Source organism: Mirounga angustirostris, unplaced genomic scaffold (genome assembly GCF_029215605.1).
Source record: "Mirounga angustirostris isolate CCGP_5_RB_7025 unplaced genomic scaffold, mMirAng1.0.hap1 SCAF_11, whole genome shotgun sequence".
NCBI classification, from domain to species: domain Eukaryota; kingdom Metazoa; phylum Chordata; class Mammalia; order Carnivora; family Phocidae; genus Mirounga; species Mirounga angustirostris.
In genome coordinates this window covers 98,114,160-98,128,886 of record NW_026991719.1, presented here as the reverse complement: position 1 = coordinate 98,128,886, position 14,727 = coordinate 98,114,160, and the positions used below count along the sequence as shown (strand labels likewise).

Here is a 14,727-nt window from a genome sequence, read left to right as displayed (position 1 = left end):
GCATGATCTTAGGTGAAGCAGTTTTCTTTAGCTGAGGCATCCCATAAAGAGGGCTGACACCTGAAGGCCATCTAGATGTGCTCCCAGCAGCTGGAGGAATAATGTCCTCCTTGCTGAAAGGCGATCTGGGTGGCACATTACAGCATTCACCACATGCACTGACGGCCCTACCCTGTGAACATAAACTTTCTGATCTGCCTTCTGATGGGTATGGAAAATAACACATTTGGTAGATCAACAGCCACATACACATGGCTGTGTTAATCTGCTCGAACGAAGATATCACACCTGACAGAGCAGTTGGTACTACTTAGTAAAATTTGTGGTACTTCATATTGTCACCTGCCATGATTCATCGGTTTTTCTTTTGGGGGGGGCCACACTAGTGAATTTCATAGGTATCTGATGGGGGAATGCACTGCATAAGTCTCTGAGAGCACTAAATTCTGCAAGTCTCCCTGGGATGCAATACGGTTTTTAACTTTTATTTACTTATTATGTTGGTAGGTGGGAGTGAGGAGTTTCTGAGGCTTCTATTTGGCCTTTCCTACTACATTAGCTCTTACTCTACTGGCCAAACAGCCAACGTGAAGGTTCTGCCAATTGCTAAGTTTTTCCAATCAAATTATACAGTCTGGAACTACTATCAAGCGGTCAGGCAGTCCCTAAAGAGCAGGGTACTGGCAGCTGCTAGGCTGGCTTACTGCACACTTCCATAGATTCAGCCAACAAGAAGACAATGAGTCCAAATGCATACGGACAGCTTATTACTTACATAGGCAGCAAAGTAAGATCATCATGGTGTCAGCACTCCTATGTCCCCAGTCCCACAGGATGACATTGACTTGGAGGGGCCGGATGACAGATGACATAACAGTGGGACACTATTGTAGAGGAGCCAACTCTAAACTATAGCCACACCATTTATGCTGCCCCTACACTGAAGGGGGTTGTGTGCATGATGGTGGAAAGCCCTATGCCTCACCAGAACCAGGGAGGCAGATGAGAAACTGCCTCGTGGCAGCCTCCCGTTAAAAAGAAATGGTCTTTTGTAACAGCTCCTTGCAATTGCTCATCTTGCCATATTCCAGAGAGGATTACAGGGCATTCCTCCAAGACTTGAGTCAGAGCGTGGTTGAGCCTTGGCTATGTGGCCTCTTGGGGAGATGTTCAAGGTCACAAGAACACCATGGCAGAACCATTCCCCTATACCCACAACTAGAATGAAAGTTCCGTGAGACTGAAGTCTGTATCTGGCTTGTTCACTGCTGTATCTCCAATACCTGGAAGAGTGCCTCACACACCGCAGATGCTCAGTAAATACTTTATGAGTGAGTATTTTATGAGTGAATGAATGAATGGATGGATGGATGGGTGAAAAGGGGGTTATAATGTCTGCTCTTTTGGAGAAGGAAGTGTCTGCCATCCCTCTCACCTCAAAGTGAGATCCATGTCCTTTTCTTTCCCGGTTCTTCTTTAGCTCTAATTATTTACCTCTGTCACTGCTGTTCAGTTCGCTTGCGCTACTAAAAGCAGACCCAACAAATTACATTGCTAAGGTGTTTCTTTACTCCTCTTCCCTCTTCCTCATTGAATGCTCTTAATGTTTGCCAGGACCAATCTCTGATAAAGTTGGATCGACTGTCAGAATGTTGGGTTGCTGACCTTTCTGCTAGAGCAGTGTGGTTCTCAATCCTGGCTACACCTTGGAATTAGCTTTAAAAAAGAAAAAAAAAACAAAAACAAAAAACCTTTTTCCTGGGCTCCACCCCCAAAGGCCGATTTAATTACTCTGTTCTGGGCCCAGGATATGGGTAATTTTTTTTTTTTTTAATTCCCCAAGTGATGTTAATGTACAACGAGGGCTAAGAACCACTGCCTTAAGCAGAGTACAGGCTTGTAACCTGCACCCAGGTCTGCTTTTCAGATCTTAAATATTTTTTACAGGTAACAAAATATTTCGTTCTACAAAAGAGAGAGAAATGCAATGGCCCCAGGAGAGGAATTTGACTGACCTAAATATAGTGGCATTTGAGCACGGGCTTCCAAAGCCAAATGACCTGGATCAGATTACAGACACGACCACTTAGCAGTCAGGTGATCTTGGGCAACTAACTTAACTTCTCTAACATGTGCAAGTATCTATCAGTCGGCCTGACATGTAGCAGGTCCTCAATGTAGGTTCATTAACTCTGAATATGAATCTCCAAGCTTCATCTGTAAATTGAGGGTAATAATACCTGCCTGCCTATCTCCTAGAGTTGCCATGAGACTAAAAATAGGCGATGGCCTTACAGGCCCTTTGGGAACATTTAGGTGCTGTACAAATGGGAAGTAAAAACATTCTTTTTCTTTTATGAAAATGTTAAACGTATGTATCACATTTTAAAAACGTTTCTAAGAATTTTCGTGCCTGTGGTTTCACAGAGTCTTACAACAGCCCTGGAAGTAAACTGGGCAGTAAATTAACAGGTAAGAAAACTGAGACAAGAGAGGTTGTTTGATCCGCCCAAGGTTGTTCAGCATAACGAAGACCGGATCTTAGGGCCAGTAACTCAAAGGCAGAGATTCTCTTCACCAGATAATGCTCACAAAAGGTCTATTAATAGATTCCCCTCAATGAGTAGGTTGGTCATCTGATCAGAGCTCTTTTGGACATGTTGAGACAATTTCTTTTACTTGTCCCTTTCAAAGCAGGAATTGTACCTGAGGAAATGTGATCAATATTCCTCAGTCCTTAAGTACATGGTTAGTTTGGTTTTTAGTTTCCCTCTGTTTTCTCTTATATTTCAGTAACCATGCTGTTGGTACATTGAGCAAAAGGAAAAGAAACCTTTCCCACCTCACCACCATCACCTTTATTACCATGTGCCATTTTTCTAATTTCAACACGAAAAACAGTGAAAATGGCAACACTGAAGACTGATAGCCACAAGATGGCAGAGTTTACCATTTCATTTTTTCTTGCTTACATCATTCATTCATTCATTCATTCAAGAATTATTCTTTGAGTGTCTCCTATGTGTAGAGTACTTTTCTAGGGATCAAAAGGATTATAAAAGAGGCAAACAATGTGATATGGTTCCTGCCCTTGAGAAGCTTGGGGTGAGGGCAGTCTGCAAAGAAGAAAAAACACACCTAAGAACATTTAAAAGAAAATACACATTACTGTATGATTAGAGGCCAAATGAGTAATATAGACTATTGTTGACTACAGTGAGTCAGAAAGTCTGCATGGAGGGGTAAGAACGGAGCTGGGGCTTGAAGGATGAATAAATAGGTTAGAAAGAAAAACTAAGTCCCAAACAAAGGGACCAGTGTGGATCATGCTACTGAAGTAAAAATGAGCAAAACATGTGCCCACGTCAGTGATGAGACTAACCTGGTTATAACAAACGGATATTGGGTAAACAAGATTGAAATAAATTAGATCTCCATTGATTTTGCTAGAATGATGCCCACCATAAAAAATAAAGATATCTATTGAGCCTGCCAATAACTATGGCCTTTGGGCAGGCAGTTTGGTCTAGCTCCAGTTTCATCATTTGTAAAATGCGCCGTTTGGACAAGATGACTTCTTACAGTCTTTCCAAATCTTATAAAAGAAAAACACTGGGAGGCAAGCAAGCAGGCAGGGAGGGAGGGAGGTGGGAAGGTAAGAAGGGAGGGAAAGAGGAAGGAATGAAGGAAGAAGAAAGGAGGGCAGAGGAGGAAAAAGAAAATGGATTATTACTTCTTTAGCAACTGCTGTAATGGCTTTGACATTTCAGTTGCAAACATGAACAGGGACAGTCTTACATAGCGGTTAGGGCTTGGGCTCTCCTGTTGGGTAGACTTGAGTCCAAGTCTTGGACCAGTCACTTACTGTTTAACAGTAGGCAAGTTAGCTTAGACTGTATAAGCTTCAGTCATTCATTCAACAAACATGTATGTAACACCTTACTCTATGTTAAGTTATTGGCAATAGGGAGATAAATTGCTATGCTAGTCATTGGCAATAGGGAGATAAACAAGACAGACAAGATCTCTTCTCCGGAGCTTACAGTTTTGTAGGAGGGACTGTCCAAAAATAATCACACAAAAAACTAGATACAAGTGTAATCAGTGCAAAAGTACAGAGTGTTAGGAGAGCAGATAACCTAAAGGCATAACCCAGTCTGATAGGTCAGAGGTTTCCCCAAGGAAAGCTGAGCCAGGCAAAGAAAAGGAAAAAAAACATTTCGGGTCAAGTGAACAGCATATGAAAAGGCTTTAAGACTAAGAAGAGCTTGGCAGAGCAAATAACTAAAAGGCAACTGTAGGGGCGCCTAGGTGGCTCAGTCGTTAAGCGTCTGCCTTCGGCTCAGGTCATGATCGCAGGGTCCTGGGATCGAGCCCCACATCGGGCTCCCTGCTCTGCGGGAAGCCTGCTTCTCCCTCTCCCTCTGCTTGTGTTCCTTCTCTCTATGTCTCTCTGTCAAATAAATAAAAATAAATAAAAATAAAATAAAAAAATTAAAAGGCAACTGTAGCTAGAGCACAGAGAACTAGGGGGATAATGGCAGAGACCAGGATATGTAAGTCAATAGAGCCTGGCTGAGAGAATGTCCCGAGGGTCCTAGGAAGCCTATGGTGTTTATGCTAAAGGCCATGAGAAGTTGTTTCCTTCTTCGTAAAAGGGATAGTAACACCTCGCTCATAGGGTAGCTGTGAAGATTAAAGGGCATCACCGCCCTCCCCCATCCCACACCTCCTTATTGAATCTATCACCAAGTCCTATCAGCACCACCTCCAAGAAATCCGTCACCTCCCAAATACATTTCCATCTCCACTGCCACGACCCTGGTCTAAGTCATCATCTCTAACCTGGACTATTGCTAACTGGTCCCAACCTCCACTTTCGCTCCCCTCCCATCCATTATCCCTGCAGCAACTCCTGTGATCTTACTAAAATGTAAATTGGCTCGCAGCAGGCCTTTGTTTAAAACCTTCCAGTGACTTAAGTGTTCTTAGCATAGAGACCAAATCCCTAAGACATATGCTAATGCCGTTCCTCTCCCTGAGATGTGCCTTTCAGCTCAACTCCCACCCACCCCTCACCTACTTCATTCCAACTCACCCATACACCTTTACTTCTCTTCAGAGAAGCCTTTCCTGATCCCAACCCACCATCTATTTCACATTCTTTTCTTATTTGCCCACTGAGAACCATGTTCTTTCTCTTCTGATCTTTTATCTTTGTAATTACATAGTCATCAGAGCGATTGTTTAATATCTGTTTCTGCTACTAAACTAAAAAGCATAAGAAAGTAAGAAACATGTACTTTTTGCTTACTTTTGTATCCCCAGAATCTTGCCTAATCTTTCACATATAGGAAGCACTCAATATTTGTTCATTGAATAAGGGAGGTGTTAGCTACTGCTACAAGTAATAAAATACTAACAATAATTGTTATTTATTATTATTTAATTATTATAAATGTGCCATTTCATTGATCATTATCCCTACAGGAACCAGTAAAATGTTAGCACAGACCACGTTGTTGGTCAGTAAATACCCTACCACCTTTTATCTGAGCCCGTTTCTCTATTTAGCTCAATTATTATTTTCTAACTATAGCTACCACCAGGCATGGTTATGAGACTCTGAAGTCAGACTCAGCCTAAACCCTCATTCTGCTACTATCTTTGTGACTTCAAACAAGTTGGCCTTTCTGGGATAGAGTTTGTTCTCAGACTCATGAGGCTTTCATGAGATCATGCATGGAAAGTGCTTAGTACACAGTCTGGAATATAATATGCACTCGATAACATACTGTTACATCATACAGATTGTTGATGAATCTGAACAAGTACCTATTAAAATGTACACCGAAAGCAGAATATCAAAGGACCTGTGACAGCATGGATATATGAACCTGACTGAATCTTCCTGTAATCTTGAGAAATAAAGGGAACTTTGAAGTAGGCAAGGAAGGCTTCAAAAGGTGAAGCCGGGGGTCTCTGAGAAAATGTACTCTTTACCTTATGTGATAGTAAGTCATCTGGAATGCAAAAACAGTGGAGTAGGCCCCAAAGGGTTGGCTTCCTAAGCAGTAGCAAATGTCTGAGGATACCGATACAACATTCATACTTGATCTTGTCTATTCTTCTTTGGACCTTTGTGTCCCTGATTTGCCAAAACTGATTACCTCGAGGAAACAACTGTCCGTGTCCTTTGTTTGGGGAACTTAGCTAATAACCAATTTTCCTCCACTCAAATGTTATCTAATGTGCTTAAGCCATTGCTGCTCCTTTGGATAGATACCTTGAAAAAAGGGATCTTAGGGTAGGAAAAGCCTTCATGATCCAAAGGATTGAATCTCAAAGGGTAGAATCTAAGAAAATAAGACGTGCAATGAAGGAAATGGATTCAGGAAGAGCACATCGCCCTGTGTGCTTTAAATCAGACAGTGGTTAGGAGCAGCTGTCTGGAATCAGATGGATGAGATTTCAAATCCAATTTCAAATCCAAGATCTGCAACATACAAGCCCAGGTAAGTTAATTAAGTCTATGTCCTCAACTGTAAAATGGGGATAATAAGGCTCTATCTTACCAGGTTGTTAGAAAGATTAAATGAGATGACATAAAGTCACCCAAGAAGAGTCTGGTATAATTTGAATGTTCACATATTTTTATTATTTAATCAATCACATCTGATAATTATATCAAGGCAGCCATGCCTGTTCTTTTCTAAAACCATGATGGGCTCCTCCTAGAGAGCCCTGGGGCCTGTGTGGGTGTTACCCACCCTACTTACATTTCAGGCACAGGGTGGAAGGAGCAGCAATGAGGGGAAGCGGAAGCGCAGACCTCTGGCCACTGGTCCCACTTGACTAGTAATACTGCATGGAGGACACAAAGGGGGAAACTTAGATGAAACTCGTACCCCCCCCCATAAAAAATAAAAGCACAATTCAGTATAATTATGCCCAGATTTCTGCTGGGAGAAGTTTGCACACTAATGTTTTACATAAAGACCACCAGGCGAATTAACATCCTGAGTGCTTAAAGGAGTGGGGTAGTGGGAACAGGGTAAACTGGCAAGAGTTTTGCTCTCTCCCACCCCAACAATTACCCTTAATGCCCCAGACACCACCTCCCTTCCCAGCAAACCTCATTTTTCAGACCCTGTCAGTCTGTTCCCAGAAACCTCAGGTGGTTTCTGCTTCTGTTGACCTTAAAAAACAAAAGAGCCAGTTATTTTACCAGCAAAATGATTTTATTCAGGAAGAGCAGAGGAATTGCAATTCAGGACAAGTAGACTATGGCAAACCACAGGTAAACCCAGAGAACAGAGGGGCTTGCTTTCACTGGGGAGAAGAGGAAGCTGGGAGGGGCTGTTTCATTGAGTTCTCACTGGCTGGGCTGTTGCTGGGCAAGGAGAAATTCTTCCTTCCTCAGGCTGGGGTGGGGAAAGCAAGCTGCTTCCTACTGGGAATTGTGAGATATGCTTCTTACAGCAGGTGGTAATGCACGAGAGCTCCCCCTTCAGGGCTTCCTGACCCCATTTTAAATGAGGTTCCCTTTATTTTCACATCTCCCCCTTTCGATCAAAGTCTTTTTTCAAAAGAATTGCTAATCAAAAGTCAGGGTTGTGTTGGGTTGTTGTTGTTGTTGTTGTTTTCATATTTAGTGGTTTCGTGCCCTTGGTGTCAGAAAGGACCTTTCCTGGTTGTCATGTCCCACATCAGAGGAAAGTGCGTAGACTGGAAACCGCTGAGGTCACATTTGAGTAACAGGGAATGGTAGGAGGGAGAACGGTCAGGCATTTCCCATCTGAGATAAATGTTGAAGATCATCTCGAGGTGCTGAGCTAGCATCACCCTATCAGGCACGTTGTTTCTATGAAGGTTTGAGAGGCAACAGGTATAAAGCTTAAAAATGATTATAAAGGGGCACCTGGGTGGCTCAGTCAGTTAAGCGTCCGACTCTTGCTCTCAGCTCAGGTCTTGATCTCAGGGTCATGAGTTCAAGCCCCGTCTTGGGCTCCATGCTAGGCATGGAGCCTACTTAAAAAAAATAATTATACAGAGGAGGTACCTGGCTGGCTCAGTCAGTAGAGCTTGCAACTCCTGATCTCAGCATTGTAAGTTCGAACCCCATATTGGGTGTAGAGATTACTTAAAAATACAATCTTTTAAAAAGTGACCATACAGAATAAGATGAGCAGAACTTCTGCAAGGCTAAAGGGGTCTTTTCTAAAAGCCTTGCAGGGGCACCTGTGTGGCTCAGTCAGTTGAGTGTCAGACTCTTGGTTTTGGCTCAGGTCATGATCTTGCTGTCATGGGATCGAGCCCCAAGTCGGGCTCCACACTCAGTGTGGAGTCTGCTTCAGATTCTTTTTCCCTCCCCCTCTGCCCCTCCCTGCTCGCTCACTTTTGCACACACTCTCTCTCAAATAAATAAAAATATTTTTTTTAAAAAAGCCTTTCAAAGAGGATTTAGCTCATTTGTATTTCCCTTGGATGCAGGGGAACAAATAATAAATAGGGAAGAACAAATCTGTTTCTGGTGTCAGATCCAACGGTCAGAAAGGTTCCCCTTTTGCAATAGATTAGACCATGAAAGAAAGGGATGAAATAAGGTAAGAAGTAACAGCAAGAAAAAGGTATACAGGTCTGGTCCAGTCATCTTGGGAAATCTGTCTCCTTCAGCTGTCGTCTGCTTCAATTCCTAGAAATCTTTATTTCCAGGTACTCAGTTGGTGTGCAGATCTAATCAGGGTTTGGTGCTTTCTGTAGAGGTGACACATGGGGGGAATACCTGGCTGGCTCAGTCGGAGGAGTGTGCAACTCTTGATCTTGGGGTTGTGAGTTCGAGCCCCACGCTGGGTGGAGAGATTAAAAAATTAAATCTTAAAAAAAAAAAGATGTGACATATGGATCCAAGAGTCATTCCTTGAAGTTTGGCTGCACAAGGGTTAGTTAACAGTACCTGATAGGGGCCTTTCCAACAGGGCTGAAGAGAGTCTTTCTGTAGATGTCTTTTCCAATAGATGAAATCTCTGGACTGCAAGGTATGATGCTTAAGATCTTTATCTCCCAGGAACACACTGTGGAAAGATTGTTCTACTAAAGCATGGTTATTGTCAACAGAAGCAATTAGGCCTTTGCAATATTTAAGCATATCTCTTTTTACCATTTGTGGATCAGAAAGAAGCAGAAGCCAAGTACATTGGTCATCCTGTGATTATCTCAAAGGGTGAGAGTTTATAGGTTCCAAAGAGGTAGATCTAAGATGTAGGAAAACTAATGGCAGTGCTTTTGGCCGGAGTATTTGAAGGGCCTCTACAAATTTTGTTTGACAATGCCATTAGTGTGTTTGACTTGCCCTGAGGATTAAGGGTAGTAAGCACAGTGGAAGTGTTGTAACAATAGCCAAACAGCACAAACTTGCTGAAGCAAGTTCCCGGGTCACTATGAAGTTTGAGGGGGATTCCCCAGGTAGGCATGATCTTTTCCAGTAGGATTTTAGCCACAAAAATAGCAGTCCAGTGAGAAAACATACAAACCATTACCAAGACATATTTATATGCCTGAGATGGAGGAAGGTGAATAAAATCCATCTGCCAAACTTTGATCCTCTGGGCAACTTAAAGTGTCCAGGAGCAGTGCAGACAGGTTTTCCCGAATTATATTTAAAGGCAGGTGGGGCAAGCAAAGTAGGCACTCTGTGGTCTTATTTACATTTACCCACCAGTATTGGCTCAAAGGTTTTCATTTTATCAGCAGACTAATGACTGGATACATGTACAGTAGTCAGTAATGGGAATTTTAGAGTCTCTGGCAGCACTGGATTATTATTTGGCCCAGCCCAGAGTTTTCTTTTTTTTAATCAAACCAACAGTCATTAGGTTTTCAATATTGTTTTTCCTTTTCTGTGGCTGATTGTTGGGCATCACTATCATTTTTTCTAGATTATCATTTGGGGAGGGGAACATCCCTTTGGACCATGACAGAGGCTTGGCTGTTGGTTCCTTTGAGAACAGCATTCATTGTGGAAATATCAACTAGGTGGTTTCCTTTGGCCTCCAAGGAATCCAGTTTGGAATGCACAGGGACCTTGATACTGGCCAAAGCATCTGGCAAGAGTATGGCATCTAGTAATTCCTGAACATAAAGGCCATTTTTAATTTTGTCCCCACTAGAAGTGAGGAAGCCTCACTGTTTCTATAGCATTCCGAAGTCATGAGCTACTCCAAAGGCCCACCTACCATCAGTATAGATATTTGCAGTTTTGCCCTTGGCTAAAACGTGGGTCCAAGCAAGAACAGCCTGTTGGGCCACAATAGCTGAGGGCAAAGGTGCTGCCTTAATGACTTCAAAAACAATTGTAATAGCATACCCAACATAATATTTACCATTTTCGCCTTTTAAATAAGAACTACTGATAAACCACCAAAAAGTCTGCTTTATCCAAAGGAGTTTTCTATAAGCCATCATGGGGAGTCAGACAGTCATGAAGAGTATTGTCCACAGAGAAGGAAGAATGGTGGCAGGGTTAAGATTACAGCCAAAGAGTTTGGAATCCAGTTTTGCACAGTAGCCAGCTAGCCTAAGAAAACCTTATAATTGGCTTAGTTGGGGGAAGTTCAGGATGCCATGAAGCCTATTTGGATCTAAGTGTAGCCTTTGTTCTGAACTCAGGTGCCGCAAATATCAAACCAGAGTCTGAGCAAACTGCAGTCTCTCCGTGGAAACTCTGTGTCCCTTTAAAGCTAACAGGCTTAATGGCTGGATGCTGTCCCTGCAAAGACACCTGAGAAGGGGATCAGAGAAGCAAGTCGCCTAAGTATTAATAAAGCAGAACTTCCAGGTAACTTTCTATCTTCTAAATCCACTTTTAAGTTTTGGGAGAAGTAGGAAGGACTTTCAGCAAAACTCTGGAGCATTACTGTCCAGGTACACTGCTTTTCTTCCCCAAAAGGCAAAGAGGTAATTGACTGACCTTATCCACAGAGAAATCAATCACAGCGAAAAATCTGATGGAACAAATAAAAGATGTTGAAGGTCATCTGATTCACCTAGTTGGCAATTTTGGTTGTTGCTATCAAATTCTAGAATTATCTCCCCCTTTCAGGAGAAAAAAAATTCCAATGTTATTTTTCTAAGAAACCTCAGCCCAAAAAATGAATAGGGGCAGAGGAACTAAGAAGAAAAGAATGGGTATCTCTTAAAGGAAACAAGAAGGAATTGGTTTAAAGTAGGAACCTGTTGAGGTTTATTAGAGACCCCCACTACTTGAACCATTTCAGTACTTTGAGCAGGGGCTGTTTAATAACAGTAGGGTCATGCACTGAAAGTGTAGCTCCAGTGTCGATAAGGACACAAAGAGATTCATCCCCAATCTGGAGAGTTTTTTCTCCAAGCTGGTAAAGAGGAAGGACTGGGAAAAGCCCCTGTAGTTCTTCGGAGTCCTGTAGTTGGGAGTTCAGAGGGCACTGGAAAGGCTGGTTGGAGGGCTGAAGGCACCTAGAATGCTCGCGTTTGGAACAATCTTTCTTCCATAATGGTTTTTGCAATAATGGCAGAGACCAGGAGGGGGCTGGTTTTGTTTTAGGGGCCTCCACTTGTTGGAGTTGAAAATTAAAGATTTTAGTGGTCTTCCTTGTAGCTGAATTCTCTGGGATGTGGGTAGACCACTTTGCTAAATTAACTGAATCTGAAGTGGATAGTTTCCCATTCCATCCTAGTCCTTTTAACTACAAGGGAAAAATCCCGGTTCAGCCCTTTAATGAACACAGAATTGAAGAGTACCTGAGTGGATTTAACATCCAGAGGGAGGCCAGAATTTTCCTTAAAAACAATTCAGAGTAATAGTCATGTACAGGTTCACTGGGTTTCTGAGTGCAAGCTTCAGTCTTGTTCCAATCAACAGGTCTTGGGAAAGCCCTAGGGACTGCGAGGTGAAGTTGTTTGGCAACTGCCCAGCCTGATCATATAAAAAGGCATGGGGTTGGTCTCTCATTTAAAGTTCTAAAGATGGAACGCCTGGGTGGCTTAGTCAGTTAAGCGTCTGCCTTCGGCTCAGGTCATGATCCCAGGGTCCTGGGATCGAGTCCCGCATCAGGCTCCTTGTTCAGCGGGAAGCCTGCTTCTCCCTTTGCCTGCTGCTCCCCTGCTTGTGCGCTCACACTCTCTCTCTGACAAATAAATAAAATCTTAAAAAAAATAAAGTTCTAAAGATTTTTCAGGATCATCCCAATTAGCTGTTTTCAACCAGTGCTGGGCCTGGCCTTCAATAAGCATGTCAACTAGCTGATACAAATCTGAGGAACCTGGTTGGCAGGTCTGAACGACTGTTAAAATCCTGGGCAAATCTATGAGGATCTTCAATAACTCCAGGAAAATCTTTGACTATGACTCATAGTTCAGCCGTAGTCCAGGGGACATGGGAAATTAGGAGCTTAGCATCAGGATCCTCTAAGAGTCTAACTTTAAAGGGGCAGGTTCTAATGGGTTCAGAGAAGGGAGAGGGGAGAGGTTCAGAAAAAAAGGGAAGTCCACTGAGAGAACCAGAATGAGGAAGCAGAGGGTATAAAAGATGTGGGGACAAAGACAAAGAGGACAGGGGAGGAAGAAAAAGGCCTGAAAAGGGTTTTTTGCATTCTTTCAATTGTTTGTTCACCTTGGTTAATTTAAAATAGTATTTTGTAAAGAGATGATTTTAGAATCTTGGATACTCTTGGAAGCTTCAAGATATTAATTGAAATAGGTATCCCATTCAGTTCATTTTATTTTAGAGCTTTTCATTTCGTTCTAAGAAAAGCAAGTTTGAGAAGACCAAAAGTTCCCCATAACAGCCATTGGAGTCCTAAGTTATTTTTTGTTAAGTTGGTCCAATTAAAAATGCACATGAGGAGGAACCATAGTTTTTAAACATAAAACTGGCTGGGGTCCCAGAAGGAGGACCCTCCTGAGAGAATTTAGCAGATTGAGAACCCATTACTCAAAACCAGAGGTTCAGGAAACAGAAGAGTACTCACCAGGAAGGACAACACTTTCACAAAAAAAAAAAAAATTAATCAGATCCCAAATAAAGTCGGAGAGCTCAACCAGAAGGAGGGAGCTCAGATCCGACAGGAGACTTACCGAACTAAAAGCAAGAAGATGACTCACAGAAGCAGAGAGCACAAGGCACTAACTGTGGGTACTTCACACGGTTCTGGGGGTCATTAGTTCCTCAGGGGTTCATCTCCTTTGGGTCCCAACAGTACATGGTGACCTTAAAAAGCAAAAGAGCCAGTTATTTTACCAGCAAAATAACTTCATTAGGTAATGGAGAGGAACTGCAACTCAAGACAGGAAAACTACAGTGAACCACAGGCAAGTCCCGAAAACAGAGGAGAGGGGCTTCCTTTTAGGAGGGGAAAGGAAGAAGCTGGGAGGGGCTGTTTTGCTGAGTTCTTACTGGCTGGATTGTTGCTGGGCCAGGAGAAATTCTTCCTCCTGCTGGGGCATTATAAGGTAAGCTGCTTCCTCTTGGGCAATGTGAAATACGCTTCTCACAAGCAAGTGGTAACACGTGAGAGCTCCCCCTTCAGGGCTTCCTGACTCAATTTTTAAATTTTTTTAAAAGATTTATTTTTTTATTTATTTGAGAGCGAGAGTGAGCACGCATGGTGGTAGGGGCAGAGGGAGAGGGAGAGAATCTCAAGGAGACTCCCCACTGAGCACAGAGCCCGACGCAGGGTTTAATCTCACAACCCTGAGATCAGGACCTGAGCTGAAATCAAGAGTGGAAAGCTTAACCGACTGAGCCACCCAGGCACCCGCTGACTCCATTTTAAATAAGGTTTCCTTTATCTTCACACTTTCCACTCTAAAGCCTCTCCCAGGGCGCCTGGGTGGCTCAGTTGGTTAAGCGACTGCTTTCGGCTCAGGTCCTGATCCTGAAGTCCCGGGATCGAGTCCCACATCGGGCTCCCTGCTTGGCAGGGAGCCTGCTTCTCCCTCTGACCCTCCTCCCTCTCATGTGCTCTCTCTCTTTCATTCTCTCTGTCTCAAATAAATAAATAAAATCTTTAAAAAAAAAAAAAAAAAGCCTCTCCCAAGTCCTTCCTCCCAGTCAAAATGTACCTCTCTAGGGCACCTGGGTGGCTCAGTTGTTAAGCGTCTGCCTTCGGCTCAGGTCATGATCCCAGCGTCCTGGGATCAAGCCCCACATTGGGCTCCCTGCTCTGTGGGAAGCCTGCTTCTCCCTTTCCCACTCCCCCTGCTTGTGTTCCCTCTTCTCGCTGTCTCTCTGTCAAATGAATAAATAAAATCTTGAAGAAAAAACAAAAAACAAAATGTACCTGTCTATTCCCTCAAGGCCATACTCTTTACTAGATGTCAGTGATATAATTCAGGGTTCAGGCACACTAATATTTTGATGATTTTGTTTCCCACATGCCCCACATAAGAGTTTCAAGGAATGTATTATGATGAATATTAAATCAGCAAATTTCTTAGGGGCCTAGTGTGAACCCAGCACTGGGCTAGAGCCTATAGCACTGTATTAAGGAACAGAAAAACTGCCACTGGGGTGCCTGGGTGGCTCAGTCAGTTAAGCGTCCAACTCTTGATTTCGGCTCAGGTGGTGATCTCAGGGTCGTGAGATTGAACCCCGCGTCAGACTCCATGCACTGCACAGAGTCTACTTCTCTCCCTCTCTCTCTCCCTCTGCCCCTCCCCCTGCTCACACACTTGGTGCACATGCACTCT

The 14,727-nt window shown here is 43.1% G+C and overlaps 2 long non-coding RNA genes across 3 annotated transcripts in view; one reads left to right on the top strand and one right to left on the bottom strand.

The window, feature by feature from the left end:
• Positions 1–1,145: 1,145 nt before the first annotated feature.
• Positions 1,146–14,727, top strand: part of LOC135361965 (uncharacterized) — a 16,049-nt gene continuing 2,467 nt past the window's right edge. Inside the window, exons 1-2 of the long non-coding RNA XR_010406244.1 lie at positions 1,146–1,331; positions 10,669–10,837. This is a non-coding gene — a long non-coding RNA (uncharacterized LOC135361965). The remainder of the gene's footprint in view (positions 1,332–10,668; positions 10,838–14,727) is intronic.
• The window catches only part of LOC123849401 (uncharacterized), a 27,322-nt gene continuing 19,706 nt past the window's right edge, over positions 7,112–14,727 (bottom strand). Inside the window, exons 3-5 of one of the 2 annotated variants that reach the window (XR_006792046.2) lie at positions 13,114–13,246; positions 8,957–9,074; positions 7,112–8,849 (exon numbers count right to left, since the gene is read on the bottom strand). This is a non-coding gene — a long non-coding RNA (uncharacterized LOC123849401). Of the gene's footprint in view, positions 9,075–13,113; positions 13,247–14,727 lie in introns of both variants that reach the window. The other variant, XR_008506661.1, reaches the window with a different exon arrangement.